Raw genomic sequence first — 26,576 nt, 5'->3', positions numbered from 1 at the left:
AAAACAGATGCCTAAAGTTATTCATACCCTATCATCCAGGTAGTCAGCTGTAGTTGCTTGGGGTTGGGATTCAACCACCACTGATCCTCTGTGAGCAAATCCAGTCTGTAAACAAACTTGTGGTAACAGCTGACCAATTCCAATTGGGGAGTCCTTCAGAATTTTCAGAAGTACCCTGAAATCACTGGAAATGTGGAAAAGTATACAGAACTTTCCTGTCCAAGAAAAGGAAAGGACAGGAAAAGGCACCCATCTTCCAAGGCCTTCTTTTGTGGAGTCCTGGAACAAAATTTTGCCAGTTAATTGTTTAAAAAGGAGGCAAAACGGTCTAGCCGAGGAGTTACCCACAGATGAATCACATTATAGAAGACCCTCTGACTCATAAATAAAGACATTGGGAACCTCCAAACACTGGATCCTACCCAATTCGGCTTTGTTAAGGGCAGGTCTTGCCTCTTGAACCTGGTCAATTTCTTTGAAACAGTCACCAAGGCCATAGACGAAGGGAAGGTAGTCCACACAGCCTACCTTGACCTTGCAAAAGCCTTCGACACAATACCCCACTCGGCCATCATAAATAAGCTCACCAGCTTAAATATCAACCCCTATGTCACAAGATGGGTTGCAAACTGGTTTAGGGATAGAACCCACATGGTCAGAATTGCAGGTGCCATGTCAGACTCTAAACCAGTTACAAGTGGCGTCCCACAAGGCTCAGTCCTGGGACCTCTCTTGTTCGGTATATATTTCTCTGAGGTACAGGCTAAAACTGGAGGGCTATGGCTGACAAAGTTTGCAGATGACTGCAAACTGGGGGCCATAATCGACTCGCCGGCTGACACAAGCATCCTCCAAAAAGGTTTCACAGAGACGGATAACTGGTGCCAGAGCCATGGCCTAAAGCTAAATGCCAAAAAGTGCATAGTCATCCCCTTTGGGAAAAACAAAATGCCCACAAATTACCACATAGGTGGTAATCCATTAAGTACGGAAGAAGTAATTAGGGATTTGGGGACCCAAGTAGATTGCAATCTCTCCTTTGACAATCACATTGCCAAAGTGGTTAGAAAGACATTCTATATAGCCCACCTTATCACGAAAGGATTCACATCTAGATCAACAGAGGTCATTGTGCCCCTCTACTCATCAGGCCCATAATTGAATACAATGCCCCATTTGGAATGTACCTTACCCGACACCTGCTACAACTAGAAAGACCCCAAAAGTACCTCACCAAGAGGATCAAGGGACTCAAACAGATGCCCTACGCAGTTAGGCTAAAGAAACTCCAGCTCTACTCAGTTGCTTACCGCCTACTTAGAGGCGATCTGTGCCTGACATATAAAGCCATGTCCAACCCAGAATTAATGGACATGCTCCACCTCAAGAAATCCAAATCCATCAGAACTTCACGCTCTAGCGACTTAAACCTCAGCACAGAAATAAATAGAACATGCTGGAGGGACAGATTCATATCCCAGAGGCTCCCCTCACTCTGGAACAAAATCCTAATCCATGTCAGACAGAGCCCCTCAATGACCCTCTTCAAGAAGGATCTTGACGCTTGGATGGGAGATCGTAAATTTACCCCATGGGATCTCTTCTGTGTCACTGCTAGACAGAGGCACGGTAAACTAACCTTAAATGGGCTATCTTCTGTGACCTACTATACAGAGGCACAGTCAACTAATCTAAGAAGGGTGGCGAAAGCCAAACACACTCTGGCTAGGCTTGTAAATGCCCTAGGGCAGATAGCCTAGTATCAACCTATGAACAGCCTTTAGCAGAGCTAAGCATCTCTTTTACATTTATCTGTTTTGGTCTGATTTTCTTGTCCAAAGACTGTTCATATTCATATCCACTGACTGTGCTCCCAAAGTAAAATCTGAGGCATCTGTTGTGAAATAATTACCTTGGAGCAAAGGGGATGGGAGACCTGCATTTTGAGAGATTTGATGCTTCCAACAACCGACTTCCCTTTTCACAAATCCCAGAAATGGAATTAGAAGAGACAACTGATGCTGATGCTTGGACCAAAGATATTTCAGATACCATTGTATCTTCCTTATGTAAGAGGTATAATGAGAATCGAGGAAGCGATGAGACCCAGAATCCTGAGGTATTCCCTTGCTGTGACAGAAGTCAGAGTGGAAGACCCTGAAATCAACCTGAATACAAAAATATTTTTTCTTCCCGCGGAGGAAAAGCTCCTAGCACTGACGTGTCTTGCAAGCACCCCAGAAACACAATCCTGTGAGATGGAGTAAAAAAAAAACATGTTCTCATTACCCCAGCTGTGTAGGATCGGTCTTACCACAAACAGAGATTCCAGACACTTTGAAAAACAGTCGGCAAAGATAAACAAATAGTGTAACTATGGAAAATGTGGATACTCTGTAGCCTGCAAGGGGTTACAACAATATCTCTGGGCTTTATGAGCACTCTCAAAGCAATGGGTAGCCCAAAGGGTAAAGCAGAGACCTGAATTTGTGATCCAGATGCACAGAATCTTAACAAAAGTCAAATGAGGGAGGAAGAGGAGGAGTAACAGGTTATGCAGTGAAAGCAATCATAAATGGATTCAGGCAAGAAAGATCCAGAACTGGTCTCCAAGAGTGTCCTTTCTTTGGCACCAAAACATTCTTGAGTAAAATACTTTCCCTAACTAAGTAGGAGGCACAGCTTCCATTTCCCCAGATACAGCATATGATTTAAGACGTGAAGAAAGAGAATAGTTTGTTCTAGGGGACGGGGAGGAATCCCCTGGAAAGGAGGATTTCCTTCCACTGCCATCTGCATATCCCAGATGGATCACATTTAATGCCCATTTGTCTGAAACATATGTCAAAGTCAGAAATGGAGATTTAGACTTTCTGGAAGGGATAAGGGAAGGCCAGGGTGGCAGGGGTGGGAGTTAAAAGGTCCCTTTATACAGCCATTATGACATATTTGACTGCACTTTGTTCTGGGGTTTAGTGGCTTCTTTTTGGAACATCCCGGCCATTGCTTTTGAATGTTTTATTACCAACATTCTGCTGAGACTGTCTTTTGTTTCATATCAAAATGAAATGAGGGAGCAAGGAGTTCTTCGGTGAATTTAGAGAATGAGGGCCAAAATTCAGATAAATTTCCTGAATCAGCTTACCTCTCTCATCACACTTTATCACCTCTGCAGTAGAGTGACCAAAAGCCAAATCTCTCTCCACACAGAATTCAAAATGTCATTGTTGACATCTTCTGGGGAGGTTCTGAGAATGCAATCAGGCAGACCTCCCTAAAACAGTACCAATGGCAGGAGGCCTGGAAGCAGTATCTATAGTCATAAACACAATTTCAGACAAGGAGTAGCAACTTGAAATAAATAAAGCTGTGTTTGTGTAGTTTAGTTTCTTCTTCACAAGAGAGGAAATAAGACAAAACATTCCTCATACTTTCACAATTAGTCAGGATAAACACACACAGTAGCCTTATAGTTTAAAATTATAGCAGAAGGACTAAAATTACCAATGTTTGACAACAGCAGGATATACTAAAGCTACATCTACCTGGTCATGTCTGAAACTAGTGTATACAAAAATTGACAGACTGAGGAACTTTTTGCAATCTATCTGCTTTGTTAGCTGACTGTCAAGGAAACCACAGGCTGTGACAAAATATATATATATATCCTCCAGTGTTGTTTTTTTTTTTTTTTTTTTTTTTTTTTTAATATATAAATTAAACATGACATACACTGCATGTTATAAAGTAAAGCTTTTTCAGTTATTTTTATGCGTAACGGGGATACTAAAGAAAACAGGTGTCCCTTTTTTCCTCCTCCTTTCTTTCTTCTTGTTCAGTTTTAAGAAATGTAGGCACAGCAATGTAAAAAGAGAAGAAAGCCTAGACAAAAGAGCATTGCATACGTAAAATTAATATGCTTTTTCTTACTTTTGCATAGGAGAATAACTAGATTAAGGCCCTTGGCTTGATCTAACAAGGTTTAAGGGGAAAGCAAGTAAGCTAAAAAACACTGAATACAATAAAACATTTTTCTTTAGCAAATAAATGTTCAGTGGTGCTGCTGTAGCATTGTCGCCTCACAGTAAGACGCTGTCCGGTTCGATTCTCAGCTAGAGCGTCTTCTGCGTGGAGACATGCGTGAATGGGCATACCTTCGTTGAAGGTTGTGCGGCAGGGCTGGTAACTCGGCACGTAAAAATCAACTACCAATCATTAGTGGACCGGAGTTCCGCTGTGGCGTCCCCTAACTGGGAAAAGCCGAAAGACACAACAAGTGAAACATAAGCTTGTAGCTGAAAGCCACCATATATCTGGTTCTCGTGTTTCTATGCAGACAAGCCAGTAATGGCAATAAAAACAGAATACTCTTTTAGCCACATCTTAAGTAAAACCCCTTTCAAAAGCATTTTCACATGACACTGCATTGGAAGTAGTGGGCAGATGTGCTGAACTGGCTGAAAAACGTGCTGAACTGGCTGAAAAAAATGAACCTTGACAGAAGTAAGACAGGTCACAGGATGGTAACTCTCACAAATACTGTAAAACCATAGAAACAGTAGCCATGGATGGGTATTGGTTCTTTGGTTGACACCAACTAGAAAACCTCTCTCATTTTCTAATATACGATTTTCTAGTAGCAGACTTCCTTGGCTCCATTAATACCTGCACATACTAAGAAAACAGATGCCTAAAGTTATTCATACCCTATCATCCAGGTAGTCAGCTGTAGTTGTTTGGGGTTGGGATTCAACCACCACTGATCCTTTGTGAGCAAATCCAGTATGTAAACAAACATATGGTAATAGCCGATTCCAATTGGGAAGTCCTTCAGAATTTTCAGAAGTACCCTGAAATCACTGGAAATGTTGGAAAGTATACAGAACTTTCCTGTCCAAGAAAAGGAAAGGAAAGGACAGGAAAAGGCACCCATCTTCCAAGGCCTTCTTTTGTGGAGTCCTGGAACAAAATTTTGCCAGTTGATTGTTTAAAAAGGAGGCAAAAAGGTCTAGCCGAGGAGTTACCCACAGATGAATCACATTATAGAAGACCCTCTGATTCAGTTTCCACCCATGAGGGTCTGCCTTGGTCCTGCTCAGCTTGTCTGCCACACAATTTTGATCAGACAGAATGCAAGATGCCTTTAGAGTGAAACTGTGCTGTAAAGCTGTATCCCATGCTAACATGGCTAGTCTGCATAGAAATAAATAAAAGCATGTGAATTTGACAAAGGGTTTCACAATGGTTATTCAGAGGAATATGTGTGACAAAAGAAAAGGGGAGTACATCTCTCCAAGAATGACAGAAGAAAAAAAGATAACAATGGTACATTTGTAGAAGTATTAGGGCTACTGGAAAGGGAGGAGGATTATGCTGGCATGTATTTATGTTCCACCTAAAACTACTACAATGGAGCTTAAGAAAATACTGAAAGGACTTCCAAGATGACTGCACACTGAGTAACAGCTTGTTTCTAGTTCTCCCAATGTGAAAACAGAAACTCAGCAGAGTAGGCCAACAGACTTGTGTTTATGGGTAAATTTCAGGAACTGGCTAGTAAGTACATTGCCTGGATGCTAGGAATAAAGAAACACAGGAGACCTGGAAAAAATCCGCTAGAAAAGTGAAGAAACACTGACCAGGGAGAGTTCTACAGCTGTTCAGCAAAAAGTAATACAACCTTCAGACATGACTTCCAATAACCTACAGGAAGATACAAGACAAGTACATACAGATCTGGTTAAAATAAACAAAACACTAGTACAGTATATCAACACAAACAAAAAAGTGTGGAACAAATGTAAGAAGCATTAAACAGATATTCAGATGAGATGATAAAGCTGCAAAAACCAGAGGTCGAAATTAAGAAAAGACTGGCTGAATATGAGACTGCTCAGGAAGAGATGTTTCAAAAAATAATAGAATTAGAGGACACAGCACATAGGGAAAACCTGAGATTTTCAGCTACACCAGAGAAGCTGGAAGGAATAGACTGCATTAATTTTATACAAGCTCAAATAAGTAATTGGACTGGTATTCCACAGCAGGAAGTGTCAGTTGAACAGGCACATAGTGTGTATGCTCCAAAACTAGCCATAAGAAAGCAACCTAGACCTATAATAAGGATGCAATCCACCAGCAGAAGGAGTTGATTCTAACAAAACTGTGGAAGAAGGCCAAAATACTGAAAGTGGGAGACAGCAGTGTTTGTGGAGAATGATTACTCATTGTACACCAGGCAAAAGAGAAGTAAATTCATCCCACTATTCAGAAAATGTTGAGATGCAGGTGTGAGACTCAAATTACTGTATCCAGTTGTCTTCAAGGTATTCTTCCCTGGAGGAACAAAATAATTTTTTGACAAAGTGCATGCTAAGGAAGAAATACAAAAGATTGTCCAACAAAAACTGAGCTGTGAAAGAGAAGGAGATCCTGCTTCTTATTTTTCTTGTAATAAGACCACAGAGCGACTGCACCTGTGAAACCTTTTCTAGTATTTCAACAAAAAATTATGGTGAGAAGGAAGGGAGCATTGACTAGAAGAATTGAGAGTATGTTGGAAATGAAGCAGAGATATCATTTGGATGATGGAGAAGAACAGCAATAAAAATCAGTAAGGGTGTGGGATTACAATGCAATAATTATATTTGTGAAATATGACAGAACAAGAAAATCTGGAAATATTGGACTTTTTCCAAATCTGTTTCATGTGTGGGGGGGACTCAAGTATATGCACTACTTCATGTCAATGTCTGGAAAAATGCTTTGGGGAGGGGAAGAGAGGAGAGAACTCTAACTATAAATAAAGAAAACATGTCCAAATAGTATTGTAATTTATGCTGATGGTTTTCTTTGCATGCTATTTTTAAAAGCAATAGGGATTGTAAATAGGTGGTGGTCTTTTTTTCCTCTCTTTTTATTGTACAGTTTTGAGAAGTATAGGCAATGCAATGATCAAAAAAGGGGGGCTGGTTAAAAAGGCATGACAACGTTCATATTAATGTACTTTTTTTCCATTCCTGCATGGGGAAATGGCCGATTAAGGACCTTTGTTAAAACAGAGAGCAAGTAAATGAAAAAATGTTGAATAATATGAGGCTTTTTTTTCTAGCAACTGCATGTATGTATATTAAGTAGTATTTCTTCAGCTGGTCTTCATGTCTCTATGAAGACAATCTGATTAAAAAAAAAACTGGAGACAGTCTGGTGGAAGGGGACAGGCTGAAGGAAAAGAAAAAAAGAACAGAGAAATTGGCTAGGACATAATGTTCTCTGAAAACAATCAGGGGTCTTCCCCAGGTGTGACAGCTGTAAAGATAATACAAAACCAATTAGACATGAAGTAAAGTTTTCTCAGTTTTTTTAATGCAGTGGGGATATTAATATAAACAGCTGTTTTTTTTTCTTTCACCCTTCTGTCTTTCTTTGTTCACTTTTAAGAAATGTAGGCACTTTAAGGAAAAAAAAAAAAAGGAGGAGGAGGAGTGGAGGAGATGGGGGAGAGCAGTAGGGTCTGGTTAGCAGAGTATGACAACAGAAAAATCAGTGCGCTTTTTCCCCATGCTTGTCTAGGGAAAAAGACTGGGCTAAAACCATAGGTGTTATACAGTAACAAGTTTATTACAAAGCATGTAAATGAAAAAGAATACTAAATATTGTACGTTTTTTTTTTTCTGATAAATGTACACTTGGCAGTTTTGTGTCTGGTTTGCATGTCACTAGAAGACAATTTGATGAAGAGAAATGGCTTGGAGACCGTGTTTACTGAAAGTATTCAAGTGTTTCTCAAATGGAAGGGCTGTAAAGACATACAAAATCAAACAGCACTTACTAGTACCACAAGCTATACCATGTGTCTTCGCAAGACCAACCTTTCTTTTTAGTTAACTTTAGCCTGTCTGCATAGCTATCAACTTAGAACTTACATTCTTATTAGGAAGCAAAAACTTCAATATTTGAAGATGTACAGTAAACTCTCTGTTAACCAGCAAACATGGGGATTTGTAGATGCTGGATAACTGTAATTTCTAGTTCCTTGAGAGTGGTTATTAAAAATAGGCCTGACTAACACTGTACCCTATACTGTTTGTTTGGTTTGAATTATCCTCAGATTGGGGAGAGAGGGAATTTATTATTATCTTCCTTTTTAAAACTCTAAAAATATAAGGTTTGTTTCTGCGGGAGGAAAACAAAGTGCAACACATGAAAATTTTACTGTATTTCTTTGATATTTTTTAGCTGGTTGCTTGAGTTCTGGTTAACAGAGTTTACTGTATGTAGTTTTGTGTGTTAAGTTAATAGGTTTCAGGAGGGTTTTTGGTGGGTTTATTTGTTTTGTTTGAGGGCTTTCAAAAATACAGAAAGTTATGTAAGACGTGGCATAGGCATAAATGTCTATGACAAGAAACAACTGTATAAAAGTCCAACCTGCCGAACAGTATATACACACAACATAAAAGTTGGAACTAGATATTTAACAAAAAGGCAGTTATACATAAAAGGTGGTAATAATAACTATATAAGAAAAAAAGAAGTTCTGTACTTACCATAACGTTCCATGTGAGTTGTTCATCTCGCCTTCATTCTTACACATGGGTTTGGAGCCGATCCATCGGTTAAGAGTCAGCCGCTTTCACAAGCTCAAGGTTTTTAGAGTAGCTCGAAGCCAAGACCCTATATCCCATGATGCTCTCTGTCTCACCTCAGATCTAGTTTGCTGATCCCAGCATGTAAAACATAACACATAAAAGGTACTCCAGCTGGAGTAAGAAATCCTAGAACAAGACCCACCAGAACACAAGTCTTACTCGTTCTTCGAGAAGCATGGAGGGGGAAGGCGGGTAGGAATGTAAGAATGAAGGCGAGATGAGCAACTCACATGGAACATTATGGTAAGTACATAACTTCTTTATGTGAAGTTGTTCAATCTCGCCGTTCATTCTTACACATGGGTAGCATCCCAAGCACCATAATCTTGGGTGGCTCATGGAAGTATATTCCTGAGGACAGTGGAACCAAAGGAATCCCTGTCCCTGGAGGCCATATCGACTTTGTAATGCGTGATGAAGGTATGCGGCTTAGACCAAGTGAGAGCTACACACATAGTGTCCAAAGGCAGACTAGCCACATAAGCTGAGGAAGTAGAAACAGCCCTAGTGGAATGCGCTTTTACAGTATGTTCTAATGGATGAGTCACTGAGGAATATGTGAATTTTATGCAGTCAGTTAACCATTTGGAAAGAGTAAAGTACGGTTGTGTACACTTACTATAAATGCAGATGTTAGAGTGTATTCATTGTTGCAGTCATTACATTTGGGTTATCTGCCTGCAGGTAACCCTCAGCCGGCCTGATTATCAAAGTCTTGGGTCCTGCGTCAGATGCAGTCTCTTCTTCCATGACGTCAGGTCGTCCGGAGTATAAAGCATACAGCCGACGCCATTACATCAGTTTTTCTTGCCCCAAATGTCAGGTGCCCCCATAACGGGAAGCAAATATATGTAAAGGTTACACCTTCAACAAGCAAGCAAATAAACCAGAAAGTTAAAATACACTAATCAATAAGCAAGGTATAGCCAAGAAAAGTCAGGGGGCTGGAGGGAGGGAAACCAGGACTGCAAAAGTGAATACACTCTAACATCTACATTTATGGTAAATGTACACAACTGTACTAAGTTCTTCATGTTTCAGTGTTGCAGTCATTACATTTGGGTAGATTCCCAAAGCCAAGGAAGGGAGGAGGAAGTTAGAAAGCATTAAGACCAGCTATTAAGCCCTGAAGACTGCAGTGGCAAAACCAGCTCTGGAATTAGAAAACATAGGCAAGTGGTAATGCTTGGTGAAGGTATGTACAGAGCTCCAGGTAGCAGCTTCTAGGATGTCCCTGGTAGGGACAACTCTGAGAAAGAAGGGGTAGATGCAGCCCTGGTGGAATGTGCTCTTATCCCCCCTGGTGCAGGTTTTCCATGTTGCTTAGAGCAGAATAGAATGCAATGACCTATCCACTTTGAAATGGTTTGCTTTGAAATGGCCTTCCACTCTGCCCCTGCAGCAAAGGCAACTAGCAGCTGTTCAGTTTTTCTGAGAGGCTTAGTCCTGTCCAAATAAAACCTTAGTTGTCTGTGCACGTCCAAAGAGAGCAGTATTCGTTCTCCTTTGTTTTGTGGATTAGGAAAAAAAGCAGGCAAATGAATGGACTGATTAAGGGCCACACTGGATACTACCTTGGGCATAAATGAAGGACTGGTCCTGAGGGACACCCTGTCAGCATGGAAGACGATGACTGGCTCCAATGCCATGAGAGCCTGTAGTTCAGACACTCTTCTTGCTGAAGTGATGGTTAGAAGGAAAGCAGTTTTCCAAGAAAGGAATTTCAACTCTGCAGTTGCAGCTAGCTCAAAAGGAGGTAGAGTGAGCTTTTCCAATACAAAGTTAAGGTCCCAGGGTGATCTTAAATTTTTTGCTCCTCTGAGGAATTGTTTCAGCAAGGGGTGAGAGAAGAGGGGTGGCTCAGTATTATAATGTGCTGAAATGGCTGAGGCATGAATTTTAATTGATGTGAAGGAAAGGCCCTTGTGGAGCATCTCTGTCAAGTATTGAAGAATATGCGGTAAGCTGGGTACTGCTGTGCCCATCCCTTGAGTCTGGCTCCAGGAGCAGTATCTTTTCCACTTTTCTGCATAGGATTTTCTAGTACTAAGCCTCCTTGCCTCCACGATGGCTTCTAGCACCTGCTTACTGAGGGATGCTATTGGAGAGCTCAGGGAATTAGCCAGGTTACAAGGTTCAGGGTTTGAAGCTGGGGGGTGCTGAATCTGGCCCTCCTGCTGGGACAGCAGGAAAGGGGTCTGAGGCAGGTGCCATGGATCCAGCAGTGACATACCGCGCAAGAGGGGGTACCAGTGTTGGCGTGGCCAGTCTGGTACAATCAGTATTGTCCTTGGTTTGTCTTGTTTGATTTTTAGCAGAACCTTCGAAAGAATGGGCAGAGGGGGAAAGGCATTGAGAGGCTTTTCCAGGTGAAGGACAGGGCCATCCACTTTCCAAGCATGACTGTGGGAAGTCCTTGTGCAGAATTTGTCCAATTGGTAGTTCTGAGGGGAGGCAAACAGGTCCATCTCTAGGTTCCCCCATTTGTTTCTCAAAATGTTGAATATCTTTGATTCCAGTTTCCACTCGTGGGTCCATGAGATTTCTGCTTAGGTCGTCTGCCAGTGAATTTAGCTTGCCTGGCAGGAATTGAGCTTGTAGGTGCACTTGATAGATCAAGGCTGTGTTCCATAGAGTCATGGCTTGTCTGCAGAGGGGATACGAGTGGGTTCCCCCCCTGCTTGTTTATGTACCACATAAACAGTAGTGTTGTCTGTCTTTACCAATAATTGTCCTGGAAGAATGTGGTCCTTGAAGGCTGTCAGTGAATTCTGTACAGCTAACATTTATTTTTGACCGACATGCAGGTGCATCTGGCTCTGGTTCCATTTGCCCTGAATGCACTGCCCTGCCAAGTGAGCCCCCCATGCATAGTCTCATGCATCTGTTAGGGTTTGGGCAGCAGGGAGTAGAATGAATGGCAGCCCTTATTGTGGTAGCAGGCCTCTGCCCACCAAAGGAACTTTGTCTTTATACAAGGAATGATAGGAATCATTGATTCCAGGTCGTGAGAATGTTGACACCAAAGGCTTTTTAGATACCATTGTAGTTTCCTCATATGCAGTCTTGCATATGGAATTAGTAGAATGCAGGAGGCCATGAACCCCAGGGATTGCAGGATTTTGTGGCCAGTAGTTTCAAGTAGGCTGTCAAATAAACTTGTTTCTCTGGCGTGAAGTAAGCCATCTGGGAAGTTGTGTTCAAGCTTACTCCCACGAATACAACTTGTTGACAGGGTACTAGATGAGATTTCTTTTCATTTATGGTGTACCTCAGTGAGGTTAGAAGTTTCTTTACAAATGCCAGATGATTTAGTAGCATGCCCTGGCTGTCTGCCTGAATTAGACAATCATCCAAGTATGGGTATATTTGAATATTTCTTTGCCTGCAAAATGCAATGACTGGAGCTAGGAACTTTATGAATACCATGGGTGCAGTAGATAAGCCAAAGGGAAGTGCAGAAAACTGATAGTGCATGTAGCCTGCTCTGAAGCGTAGGTATTTCCTGCAAGATTCCCTTACTAGAATGTGCAGGTAAGCTTCTAAGTCCAAGGTTGCCAACCAGGCATCTTTGTCTAGCATAGGAAGCAGCTGATGAAGTGTTAGCATTTTGAATTTTGGGATTACCAAAATGGTGTTTAGAATAGAGAGAGGTCCAGGATAGGACGCCAGCAGCTGTCTTTTCTGGGTACCAGGAAAAGTCTTGAGTAAAAACTTTACTCCCTTTCTTCTGCTGGAACAGGCTGAATAGCCTTGAAACGTATAAGAGAGAGAACCTGCTGTTGAGCCTCTGCTCACTGATTTGGGGGTAGATCTGGCCAATCATTTGGGGTTGGTAAGGTGTGGAAGTGGAATCTGTATCCTTGGGAAACTATATTTAAAACCCATTTGTCCTGGGTAATGAGTTCCCAGTTTTTTGCATGCAATGTGATCTTTCCCTCTAAGAGAGCATGCAGACGAGCAGGGCTTGAAGGTTTAATGTTAAGTCATTGTGACAGTTTTCCACAGAGGGGTGTCTTACTACTTCCAGCTTTGGAAGTGAAAGCCTCCCACTGCTTAGGCCTGTGAGTACCTGGAGACTGCAGCCTAGGTGGTCTGCTGTTCCTGGGTTTGGACTGAGAGGACCTGGAAGAGGCAGGAAAGGACCAATTCTTAGAAGGCCAATGCCTACTGAATCTAGGAGGCTGTATTTGCAGGAAATATTTAACAGTTTTCATAGATTTAGCTTTTTCCTCCATCTTTTTAAGGATGACTTCTGCTCTGTTGCCAAACAGGCGGTCTTGGTTTATGGGAGCATCCAATAATTTAGCTTTAACATGATCTGGAAAATTTTGCTCCTTAAGCCAAGCATGCCTTCTAAGAACAGACCCAGTGACAGCAGCCCTGCAAAATGCTTCTAAAGAGTCAAAACCACATTGCAAAGTATGTTTACCAACTTGTTCAGCAGAATGCATTAAATCCTGTAATTCTTTATTTTCAGCAGAGTCAGGAATTAACATCATTTTCTGTTTAAGTAGTCCCATAATAAGTTAGATACTTTAACATATGAAACTGGCAGTTTAAGGCTCTAATGGCCAAAGTAGAAGAAGTGTAGACCTTTCTTACCCATCTGTTCAAGGCCCTGGAATCTCTATCAGAGGGGGTAGGGGTTTTGGCAGTAGTAGCCTTAATGCCTTTAGGTCCCTGGGAAATGGTCTCTGGGTCAACAGTTGGATTCTTAAAAAAGGAACTTGTGAGAGAGTCAGGTACTCTGTAATACCTGTCAGGTTTCCAGGGAGCCGGAGGTAAGGTGTCTGTTGCCAGGCTAGATTCCAAGAAGGCATCATCTACAATGTCCCTGTGTTGAGGTAGGAGTAAGAATTCCCTAAGCCTCTTTTTGGAGTCAGAGTAATCCTGGCTTTCCCAGCCAAAATGCTCCCTAACAGTGTGCAAGGTTTCACCAAAAGAAAAATCTTCTGGAGGGGAAGCAGAGGGAATGGAATCCCCTGCATCAGAATCCTCATAGGTACACAAGGGCAAATCCTGGTAACCAGAAGAAACATAAATTTCAGAATCTTGATCAGAAGAGTCAGAAGGAAAATTAATTCTAAGTCTCTTAGAGGGAGAAGGCTAGCTTCCCCTAATTAAAGTAATAAGGTCTTCAGCCATTCTTATAATTTGTTTTTTTTAGGTATATTGGCCTGACCATGCAGTCTGAACATCTGTTTTCTAGGCGCGGGTTGAGTTTTAGGCCTTGAAGATGTTCCCCTCTACTCGGCACTCATTAGACCCGTTATAGAGTACAACGCCCCTTTTGGAATGTACCTCACAAGACATCTGCAGCAGCTAGAAAGGCCACAGAAGTACCTCACAAAGAGGATTACTGGCCTCAAACAAATGCCCTATACTGACCGCCTCAAAAAACTCCAGCTTTACTCCGTAGCATATAGCCTAATCCGAGGTGATCTCTGCCTATCATATAAAGCTATGTCAAACCCAGAGCTGTTGGACATGCTACACCTAAAGAAATCCCAATCCCTCCAAGCTACATGCTCTAGGGACCTAAACCTTGTCACCACAATAAACAGGACATGCTGGAGGGATAGTTTCCTATCCCATAGACTTCCCATACTCTGGAACAAGCTACCCATCTATGTCAAGCAAAGTTCTTCAATAGCACTCTTAAAGAAAAATCTTGATGAGTGGATGGAAAATAGGAAATACACCCCGGGAATCACTTGTGTGTGTCTGCTCGATAGTGGCACAGGAAAATAAACTTTCTTGGGTGGCGTAAGCCAGGGAACCTTGTTGGCTAGGCTTACGTAGGCCCTTGGGCTGATAGCCTAGTACCTACCTATGAACCTAAGATGGCAAGATGGCATCGATTTGAAATGCAAGTCTGTAGGCCTGAATACACCCTCAAAAGCCAGTGCCTGTACAGCGGCTCCAGACCCATCCAAAGGTAGAGACATCCGCAGGTTCCATAGTCGAAGCAGCATCCTGCGGCATACCAGACTCCGAATGGGTCTCAGTAGAGGCCTGCGAATCTGAAGTAGCGGGTATCAGGGGCTGCAAAAGCGCCTGAGTACCGGCGAACTGGCAATTAGCTTAACAGAAGTGTCATCGGCAGTTTTGGACCTATGTGGTCTGTCGCTGTCTTTATCTTTACGTATTTTCCGAATTTTGGTAGTCGGGTGGCTTACCGAAGCCATTTCTGGATAATTAAACTGAGTACCGAAATAGTTTGATGCAAAAATGAACAGACGAATAGTACGAGGATTGAATAAGGCACAAAATCGACAGCGAGGGATGTCGTGGTCTGGGACTAAGCAAGGAATGCACTACGAATGAAAATCTTTAAGAGGTATTCGCTTTCCACAGGTAATACAATTGTTAACTTTTACTGACATCGGATTAGAGTAAGAAAAAGGATCCCCAATGGGGTACTTAGCTTTTTTGAAGACTTCAGTTCTGAAATTAGAAAATGAAAATTTCAGGAGTTGGCCGACCAGCACTTGCGAACTTGCTTCTGCTTCGGGGACCACACGGCAAAAAAGACTGATGTAATGGCGTCGGCTGCATGCTTTATACCCCTGACGACCTGACGTCATAGAACAAGAGACAGCATCTGACGCAGGACCCAAGACTTTGATAATCAGGCTGGCTGAGGGCTACCTGCAGGCAGATAACCCAACTGTAATGACTGCAACAGTGAAATACGAAGAACATCTTTGGATACTGATTTATTTTCATAGACCTTTGGACTCCCATTTGAATATCATCTTTTTATGGAAGAATTTATTTAAAAAGAATCCAGGCATTACATGGATAATGAAAACAGTTGTCAGATCACGGGAAAAGGCATATTTCTTTTCCGAAAGCTGAAACACATAATGGACTGGAAAAGGGATGGAAACAAATCTGATGATCTCACAGATTAAACACAGATTGAAAATTATTTGTCCCAACGATATAATGAAAACCCTTACCTTATTGGAGATATTCGTCCCACAAATGTAGCAGTGCAGAAAACAGCCCCAAACTATGACCCTGAGAAGGGCTGCAAGTGGCAAATACACAGGCTTCAGCAGTATTTAACAGCCAAGCATGGCCCAGAAACTGTGAAAAATATTTTCAGAAACATTGAAAACATCTTCATAAGGAGCCTTTAGTGTTCAGAAAGTCATTATCAATGACAAGCACTGCTTTGAGCTATATGGCTACAATATCCTTATTGATGAAGACTTCAAACCGTGGTTCCTGAAACGAATGCGTCTCCATCTATAACTGCTAGTTGTCAAAAGGATTAGGAGTTGAAATGCCATTTGCTTGAAGATAGTCTTCCTTCCATGTCAGCGATATGGAGCATAACAGGAAAAGAGAAACGCGTTGGAGAGTTTGATCTCATGTAGAATGATGGCAAAGTTTGTCACGATGATGGTGGTATGTAAATAAAAGGAAATACAAGCTTTGTGGCAAATACATACTTGACTTGTCTCAATGACTGGAAGAAATGGCCGAAACAACTTTACAAGTCTCTTATTTTACAAAAGAAAGTGCTTGTATATTAATCATTGATGATTAAAGAAGTGTATGGTGAACTAAACCACCTCCACCAACTTGCATCAAACAAGATGTACATGCTAAGACAAATGAAACTGCACAAGGGTATCGTGTTGCACCCACCTGTAACTGAGATCAGCTTAAAATTGCATTTTGTGATCAGTTTCACAAAACAGTTCTCCATTTGTTTCACTGCTGCACATAGGCCAAATTTTTTTTAATCAAAACCTTCATGTAGTACATCTGGCAACATGCTAGCTGCAGCAGTTTCACTCACAGACTATAAAATAAGCCTACCTTTCCCTCCCATCTCTTCTAAAACATTCACAGAAATGGTTCTTTCCATCACTTGAGATGGTCATTTAAAATGCATTTACTTATATACTGTGCAAGTAGTTACTACGTTTCATCTGTCACTGGAATGTTAAGTGGAATTTTACTGCAGAGTAGAAGCCGAGTTGTCAATCCAAGAAACCATCACAGGGCTATGATAAACCTGTATGTATAACTATGCAAATGTACTGTACACAAGAAACACTACTATCATCATACTTTGTTTAAAGGCTGATGTTTCATGGTGTACATAATTCATGCCTAGCACACAACAGTAAATATCATATTTTACTGAAAGAACTTTGAACAGTATTTATTAACTAACAGAATAAAAAAAAGCTAGAAAAAAATTCTGGTGACCAAAAAAGTAATCATGAGAAAATGGAATTCAAAGTCTAAACTAACCACACTAGAAGTAGTGAATATAGTAACAAAGACAAAACAGCCATAAGTGGAATCTTTATAAAAGATTAGGATCATTTTACATAGAAAAAAATGGGAATTATGGGAACAAACATGCAGAATGTTTTGGAGAAGGAATGAGGTTTAAGAGAAGGCATGAATCAAATGAGCCATGTAACGTTTGACCGACATTACTGTTTGTTTTCATTTATATTAATGTATAATTGCTATAAGTAATAATTTAATAAAGATGTTTCTTTCCTAAAAAAAATCAATCCTCCAATGCTTGCAGCACCTGGGGATGGGTGAAAGTTCCGGAAATTCCAGTCGTAGCAAATCATAACATTTCCTAAGGGCAGAGGAACCTCAATTCTCCCACTGAAAACGTCAGTTCATCCTGGAAATAGTTTCAGAAAAAACAAATCCCTCACAGCGAGAATCGGATGCCACACACTCCACAGAATCTGAATCAGAATCCTGAGGAGAAAAAAAAAATGCATCTGTCCCCTCATAATCCCAAAGAGATTCCAATCGTGAACCACTTCAAGAAAAAAAGAATCCCCTTTTCTTTTACCACAAGCCACTTTACAAGAAGGGTTAACAGCCTGCAGAAGACCCCGATCCAATCTCAAATAACTCCTGTTCAGAGTAACTGACAAAAGGTATAGAAATGTTTAGTTTTCTCTCTTTTCTTCACAGGAAAATTAGGGAAAACAGACACAGTACTGCCAGAAACAGCACACTCATGGATGGGCACAACATTCTGCCTAAACAGGGGCACATTCCCTGTCCCTTCTATAATGACCAATGGCAATGGCTCTCCCTTGCCCACTGAGGGAAGCCCAACAGCTGCAGAGGATGTGGCTAACTCACAGTCTATGATGGCTGCAAAAACTACACCAAAAATATCTGAAGAAAATATGAGAGGTCTGGAGGAACCAGCTTTGGCCACAGCAGAGTCGCCCACCTGTGGCTGAGGCAAATTACCAGCCTGCTGTGGTGGCAAAGGCTGCTCAACATTTTTTTCCTTTTTTGGCTGAAGAAGGTCCAGCCAAGGGACAGGTACTTCTTTCCATGGTCAAGGCAAAAATGGTGTTTCCAGGGGAAGCTTTTTTTTTTTCCAAAAAGGTTTTTGGTCCCATTTGGGATATCATATGACTGGCCTTTCCTCCAGTCTCCACATCCACACTGGGTCTACCCCACTTTATCTCCTACACCCACCAGACTCACCCTGATGCCAACGGGTCTAGTTGTTTATCCTAAGGGCACCCTCGGGGCTCAGACATTTCCGCTTCCATTCGGAGGGATTTTTTTTTAATAATCCCTATCCATTCTCTGCCCCATTTCCCACACTCAGACTATTTTAGATTGCAACTCCCATCTTCGAACAACAGCTCCCTAAGGAAGCGTCATCAATGAATGACCTCCCACCCAGGCCAGGCACTCCCATCCTTCCCTGCTACTCCATCACCAGAGTTATTAATCAACTCTGGTCGAATGGCCCTCAGTTAGGGCATTATCCCTCTAGACCACCTGAGGGGGACAATTTTCTTGGGAAGCTTAGCAGCAATAGTCAATGAAACTGGAAAATAGCAAAAAAGTAATATTTTCCCAAAAATAAATAAATTAATTTAATTACAGTAAAATACACAAAAAGCAATTTAAACACATTACCCTGCCCCAAAACATAAAACACAGCATCTCCACAGTTCTAAGCATCATTTAGTCACAAAAGTAAAAATGTGCTCTCTCCATTTACTCACAAAACAGTAAAAAAATATTTTTTACTAGTTTAAAAGCACCTGCTTCTACCCAGCAAAGGAACAGGATTGGCTGATCACTGAGCCTCAAAAGTCTGCAGAAGAGTGCTCTTCCTGGCTGCAGGAAAGCTCTGAAGGCCTTGGCACCCAACCCTGACCTTTTTAATCATTTCAGCTCAAGTCGACTAACATGTGGAAGGTGGCCTGAAGGTTTGGAAGCTGGCCAGCTGTTATTTTCTATGCAGGATATAAACCATATTGCCAAGGGTACTACAGCAGTGATAAATAAGAATATACAAAACAGTTCCTTAAGTGGTAGCGGACTCCTGACAGCAATTGGAGAAAAAAAAAAAAAAAAGCAAAGTAGCATATTACTTACATTGTTACACTGCAGGCATGACACAGAAAGCTTGAAATTAGAAGAGGAAAGTTAAAGTTGACATATGATGTTGGGGGGGCTATAAGAGGCTCTACGGAGTGACTCAAGTTAATACCAGCTTTTATTGATAAGCACATGTCACAAGAACAGATCAAAATAATGCACATTTTGACAAGGGTAGTATTCTTCATTTCTGTAAACTTTTTTTGTTGCGTCTTTCGGCTTTTCAAGGTTAGGGGTCGCCACAGCGGAACTCCGGTCCGCTAATGATTGGCAGTAGATTTTTACGTGCCGAGTTGCCAGCCCTGAAGCACAACCTTCAACGAAGGTATGCCCATTCATGCATGTCTCCACACAGAAGATGCTCTACCTGAGAATCGAACAGGACACCGTCTTACTGTGAGGCAACAATGCTACCGCGGCACCACCATGTTAAATAACGAAAGCAAATGTGAAGGATTTGTTGATTTTCCATAAGCATATGCCTTAGGGTGCAGTGTCTGGGTTGTCTAAGTGGAAATTGGCAAGAACTCAACAGACTCATTCAAGATAAAGAATATATCAATTAAGAGAAATTCAGAGCCTGCACTTAAGGTCATAAGTATGGTTAAGCTGCTAGCAGGAACAAAATGCATACCAGATATGACAGTAACCAAAAAATAACAGAATGGCCATTTTGTATAATATAAATGTCCTTACGGGCACAGAAAAAAAAATAGTGCTGAACTATATTAAGAAATGTAAGGTGCAAGCTATCATGTTGCAGGAGATGCATTCGGATAGAAATGAACATGAAAGGTTGATAGAAAGAGATTTTGCTGCATATGATCAGCAGAATATCAGGGAAAAAAGAAAAGGGATGTTGTATTGATAAAAAGAGGTGGTCTAATCAGAATCAGAGAACAGACAAAATTACACTGATGGAAAGTTTGTGACAGTAAGGGGATACTGGTAAGGACAGACACTTAGGTTGGTGTGCACCTACATTCCCACTATAAACTGCAGTTATTGAGCTTTAAAGGACTATGGGTGAAACAATCAATTTCCAGCAAGGTATTTTATTCCCAGGTGGTGTCTGAAATTCAGTTTCTAGCTATAAAGATGTGCCAAAGGGCCTTAGAATGGCTATAACCACAAAGGGTACACATTCAAAGAAGTATCTTTGAAGTATCTGGTATGATGGATGTATTTCAGGAGCAGCAGTTCAGAAAGAATTTACATATTAATCTCCAAGATACAATAACTAGGCTAGACTGGACAAAGTACATTATCACAGGAGCATGTTCATTTGGTTGAAAGTATCGAGACACATCCAATAATGACATCTGAACATGCACCTCAGAGTCAGGCTACACACGTAAGAAACTAAAATATAAAGCACTGGCATTTCCCCACACAGTTATTAACATGGGGAATTTAAGGAATGGGTAACAAAAAGTCAAGCATTAAGGCAGACAGTAAGCATTCCTGTGAGGATCAACTAGTGCTTGGGATAAAATGTATATGTATTTTAAAAGTACAGTGGAATTAAGGAAGAAAGATGTGGTGAAAAAAGTAAACTATTTTGAAAAGTCTTGCACAAGTTAAAACAGGGATCCTTATAGATCAAGAAAAGGAATGTACAGTTGTGCAAGTTGCACTTCGCCATTAACAGTAGATGTTAGAATTCATCGCTGCTGCAGTAGCCTTTAGCTCTATGGGCTAGTTTCTACCCAAGAAACAATAACTATCCGGCTTCAGAGAGCTAGGACTCTCCACCCCCAACTCCTTCACTCCAACCACTGACTGGTTGCCGATTTCCCAACTTGGGATTTGTCAAACTGAAACTTTCTTCAGGATTTTCTTGCTTATTCAATGACAGAAAAGCCTAACAATCCTGAATCAACCAATAGTAATGATAAACATATAAAGTAGACACAAACACACTACTTTATATCCATATCCCAGCTACAACTATATACAACAGTAGGGAAAAATGGGGGGTGTGGCTACTTCAGCAGTGAGGAATTGAAATATCTACTGTTATGGGCAAGTTCAACATGCACAACTGTACTACTTTTATCATTCTCACTGCTGCACTAGCCTTTAGACTACATGGGTTGTTTACCAAGTCCTATCCAATGTGGGGCAATGAAAAAATATATGGATCCAGGAGCCCCTGGAGAATGGTCCTAGCAAAGCTCGATCTGGACCTAAAAGAAGAAAGAAAGCATCTAGTTTGTAATGCTTTGCAAAAATATGTACACATGATTATGCAGCTGCCTCTGGAATGCTTCTAGAGTCCAACCCTTACCAGTATGCCACTGAAGAAAAGGCTCATGTAGAATGTTGTACCTTAATACTGCCTGGAATGGATTTGCCATGGTGAGAAAAAAAAGTGAGGATAACCACCTGGAAATTGTCTGTTGAGACAACAATGTCCTTTTTTGAACCCTTGATAAAAAAATAAATAGCTGCTCAACTTTTCTGAAAAACAGTTTGGTCAAGATAGTACTTGTCCACATATGTTATTTGGCAGAGGTTTTACACCAGATACCCTTCCTGACGTAACCCTCCCCATTTATCTGGGCTTGAGACCACAGCTTGAAGTTATGGGAAAGAGTAGTGGAAGCTAGGTTAAGAAGGGAGGTGATGATTAGCGATCAGCAGTATGGTTTCCTGCCGGGAAAGAGCATTACAGATGCGATGTTTGCTCTGAGAGTGTTGATGGAGAAATATAGAGAAGGTCAGAAGGAGTTACACTGTGTCTTTGTGGACTTGGAAAAAGCATATAATAGGGTGCCTAGAGAGGAATTGTGGTATGGTATGAGGAAGTCAGCAGTGGCAGAGTAGTATGAAGAGTCATACAGGATATGCACGAGGGTAGTGTAACAGTGGTGAAGTCTGCAATGGGAGTGACAGATGCGTTTAATGTGGAGGTGGGATTACATCAAGGATCAGCTCTGAGCCCTTTCTTATTTGCAATGGTGATGGACAGGCTGACAGACGAGATCAGACAGGAGGCCCCATGGACTATGATGTTTGCAGATGACATTGTGATATGTAGAGAGAGAGTAGGGACCAAGTTGAGGAGACCCTGGAGAGGTGGAGATATGTTCTGGAGAGGAGAGGAATGACGGTCAACAGGAGTAAGACAGAATGTGTGTGTGTGAATGAGAGGGAGGATAGAGGAATGGTGAGGATGCAAGGAATAAAGCTGGTGAAGGTGGAAGAGTAAGTACTTGGGATCAACAGTTCAGAACAATGGTGAGTGTGGAAGAGAGGTGAAGAAGAGAGTACAGGCAGGGTGGAATGGGTGGAGATGAGTGTGTCAAGAGTGATTTGTGGCAGACGGGTACCAGTAAGATTGAAAAGGAAGGTCTATAAGAGAGTAGTGAAACTAGCTATGTTGTATGGGTTGGAGACGGTGGCATTGACAAAAAGGCAGGAGTCAAGAGTTAAAGATGTTAAGATTTGCACTGGGTGTGACAAGGATGGACAGGATTAGGAATCAGTATATTAGAGGGTCAGTTCAGGTTGGACAGTTTGGAGACAAAGTCAGAGAGGCGAGGTGAGATTGCATTGGTTTGGACAGGTGCTGAGGAGGGATGCTGGGTATATTGGGAAAAGGATGCTAAGGATGGAGCTGCCAGGTAAGAGGAAAAGAGGAAGACCTAAGATAAGGTTTTATGGATGTGGTGAGAGAGGACACGCAGATGGTTGGTGTGACAGAGCAATATGCAGCGGACAGAAAGAAATGGAAACAGATGGATCCACTGTGGCGACCCCTAACGGCAACAGCCGAAAGAGAAAGAGGGTCAAGATAGTACTTGAATTATCCATGCACATCCAGAGTACACAGAATCCTCTCTCCCCGATTTTTAGGTTCTAGACAGAAAAACTGCAAGACTGACTGCTTGATTCGAGGTAACCTGCAAAAGCATCCCCTGTGAAAAATCATGTAGGGCTCACCCTCCATGAGAGTTTTCAAGACAGATATCATTGCTCTGACATCTGCAGCCCTCCATGAGAGTTATCAACTCAGATATCATTACTCGGACATCTGCAAGAAGAGCAAGTACAGTTTTCCAAGTTAAGAACCTTAAATTAACTTGATGAGCAGGTTCAAAAGGTGACACAGTCAGCTTCTCTAGCACAAAGTTAAACTGTTTCACAACAAACAGAGAAGAAAGAGAAGGATAAATGGGCAGACATGCTGAAACAGACAAACCTTCACAGATGGATAAGAGACACCAGGAGAAAGTAATTCACATAAATATTTGAGCAACAGTGGCACAAAAGCCCTGATGCATCCCTGGTAATTGGTTAGGCACCAAACAAAAAATAAATAAATTCTACATACCAACACAAGAATTTTTAGTAGCATACTTTCTTGCCTCCATTAGTTCCTGCTGCAAATTCTCAAAGAACTGCCTAAAGGGTATTAGAATTGAATAATCAAGGAAGTTAGCTGAAGTTTCTTGATATTAGGGTGCATCAAACTCAGTCTTGTACAAGTAGATCCAATCTGTGAATAAGCTTGTGCTAATTGCACCTGGCCATTTCCAATAAAGAGAACCACTGCTGCCTGGATCAGAAGGGAGACACCACAGTTAACGGAGGACAGCCTTTTAAATCTTCAGAATGACTTTGGATATCAGTAGAAAGGGTAAAAAAGCATATAGGAACATTCCTCTCCAAGCAAGAGAGAAGCCATCTGTTTTACAGGCCTTTTTGCATGGATTCTTGATTTCTGTGAATAGAAGCAAACAAATCTGAGTTAATCTCCACAGCTGGACACATTCCTGGAAGACCTCTTGATAAAGTTTCCATTCTTGAGGGTCCATCCTGGTCCTGCTCAGCTTGTCTGCCACAAAACTGTGCTTTGATGAGATGCAAGATGCCTGTAGAGTGACAATGCTGAAAAGTTGTATGCCAGGCTACCATGGCTAGTCTGCAAAGAGGGGAAAGACCTCCCTGCTGAAGTACCACATCAATGTGGTGCAATCTGTAACCACTTGTATTTGCCCTAGAGACCAAAAATAGAGAATATTTGTTACTATCAACATTTTTCACACGTGTGTGTTTTGTTCTCTTTTGTTTCAATGATCCTGCACCATTAATCCCCATGGATACCACACCCAAAGCAGAATTGAAGACTTTTGTAATTACACGGTTATGAAACTGGAATGGAAAATGGGAGACCTGAATTCAGGTTAAAACTAGTCTCTCTACCAAAGGTGTTCCTTTTCTACAAATTCCAAACCAGGAATCTGGAATGTCAGGGGATGCTGACGTTGGACCATAATGAATTTGGGCAACATTTAATTGTTGTCATTTGGAGTCTTTACTACAGGAATCACGTGAATCAGGGATGCCACAAATCCTAGAATCCTGATAGAAATTCCCTTCCTGAAGCCTTAGCTTGAGTGGAAAAACTCTGAAATAAGATATAGATCAACATATTTTTCCCGTGGCAGAAAAGTTCTTTTGAACTGAAATATCTAGGCTAGATCCCAGTAAAACAATCCTGTAAGAAATGGCCAAGCAAGACTTTTGGATGTTCCCCTGAAACCCCAGTCTGTAAACGAGATCACTCACCCAAGTGAGAAATTCTTCACATTTTGAAAAAATAACTCTGGAAAGATAAGCAGATTGTTTAAATAAGGAAACAAAATTGAATGTCTTCCAGTCTGCAGTAGGCTATCATTGGAGCTACACACTTTGTAAATACCCTTGGAGTAGTGAATAACCTAAAAGGCAATTCAGGGAACTGAAACTGCAATCCAGACAAAAAAAATATTAAGAAACATTTGAAATTTGGTGCTGTAGGAATGAGATAAGCATGTTTTAAATCTACGATGATTAAAAACTTAAATGGGAAACAGAGGCAACACATCATGAAGGGGCAACATTTTGAAATTTGAAACCATCACAAGCCAGTTTAGAATGTAAAGAGGATTAGTCTCCATGAAGCTTATTTCTTTGGGACCAGAACGATTCAAGAATAAAAGCCTTCCCCTTTCCAATCACAATTTCTATCACATCTGGAATTAGAAGATATTTCCACTGCTATCTGCTTCCTGATTAATCACTTTCAGAACCACTAGTCACTGCCAAAGAAATTGAAAAGGACAGCAACATTCTCTGGGAGCATTAAAAAGTTCTTCAGGGCAGGAAGGAGAATTTCTGAAACGCAGACTTATTAGACTGTACTTGTTTCAGAGAGTCTCCTCTCTTGTTTTGGAGCTCCATTGCCACTGCTTTTAAAAGTCTGCTTACCAGCAGTTTGTTGTACCTACTTATTTTGATTTTTGTAAAATGGTACAGAGGTAGCTGTAAAACCCTTGGCAAATTTTGAGAATGAAGGCTTAAAAATCTGGGAAACTCCTTGAATCAACTCCCCTCTCAAACCACATCTTTCAAGGACTTCTGCCACAGACTGTCCAAATACCGCCTATCTAATGAATAATTCAATATTTAAGTGTTTACATATTCAGGAAGGTGTTTGGTACACAATTAAGCAAACCTCATAACAGTTCAGGCATCAGCTGAAACAAACACATTTTAAATTGCGTATAGTTAGTTGAGACACAAAAGCAACAAGATTAGAGAGATGATTTTTCCTCTAGAATTTTTAAATGCCAAGCCCACATATTAAAAATAAGCACAGCAGAAGATTACACCTCCACCAAAAAAATCTTTCAAAGGCATTTTAATCACCGTCAAAGGGGGAGGGAATAGCATTACCAGATGTTAAGCAGCTGTAGGATTTACCAAGAAAATCACTGATGGGTCTTGATCCGAGATTAGGAAATAAAAAGAATGTTATGCAATCTACCTGCTTTCTTAGGGTAGCAAGCTGGCTACCAGTCAAGTTACAGGCTATAATAAAAGACATCCTCCAATGCTGCAAGAACAGAAGGAACTGAAGTAGGTTCAGGAAATTACAGTTGTAATAAACCATAATACTTCTTTAATGACCGTGGAACAACAAGGTGTACCTAATGAAACAACCATTTCATTCTGGATATGGTTTCAGAAAAATAAAATCCTTCTAAGGGACTAGCAGAAGAATCAATCTCCTCAAAGTATGAATTAAAAACCTGAGGAAAGAAACAGCAGCTGCCCCATCACAACCACTTTCCTGTTCATTGCCCTTGAAATCCTCAGACAGTGAAGAATTCTTTTTTCTCTTAGGAGAACTACCAGAACTGGTAAGGTCAAGAGCCTGAGTTAAGCCCAATACACAACTCCTGTCCAAAGTAACTGAGACATACAGGGATAAAGGTCTACCTTTTTTGCTTCTTTTTGACAGAATTTTCTAAAGTAGTAGATCTAATTCTGACAGACAAAAACCACACTGGAGCATGCATTCCAGTCTAGCTAAGCAGAGACTTATTCCCTATGCCTGATTTCAAGACAATTCCATCAAGAATACTCCAAAAGCCAGAGAGGACATGCCAAAGCCCAATTTCATGGTAGCTATAAGGGCTATACCAAACGGGAGCCAAGGAAAAGTAAGAATATTTT

General features: G+C 41.2%; 1 protein-coding gene and 1 pseudogene across 2 annotated transcripts in view; one reads left to right on the top strand and one right to left on the bottom strand.

Annotated features, from left to right (window-relative positions):
• Window positions 1-26,576, bottom strand: part of RNF123 (ring finger protein 123) — a 4,282,987-nt gene that overhangs the window by 4,214,776 nt on the left and 41,635 nt on the right. The gene's annotated exons all lie outside the window — the stretch shown is intronic.
• Window positions 1,928-16,198, top strand: LOC122806147 (annotated as a pseudogene).

This window comes from Protopterus annectens, chromosome 7.part0, assembly GCF_019279795.1.
Source record: "Protopterus annectens isolate FY-2018-M chromosome 7.part0, PAN1.0, whole genome shotgun sequence".
In the NCBI taxonomy this organism is placed as follows: Eukaryota; Metazoa; Chordata; order Ceratodontiformes; family Protopteridae; genus Protopterus; species Protopterus annectens.
This window is presented reverse-complemented; position numbering and strand designations above follow the sequence as displayed.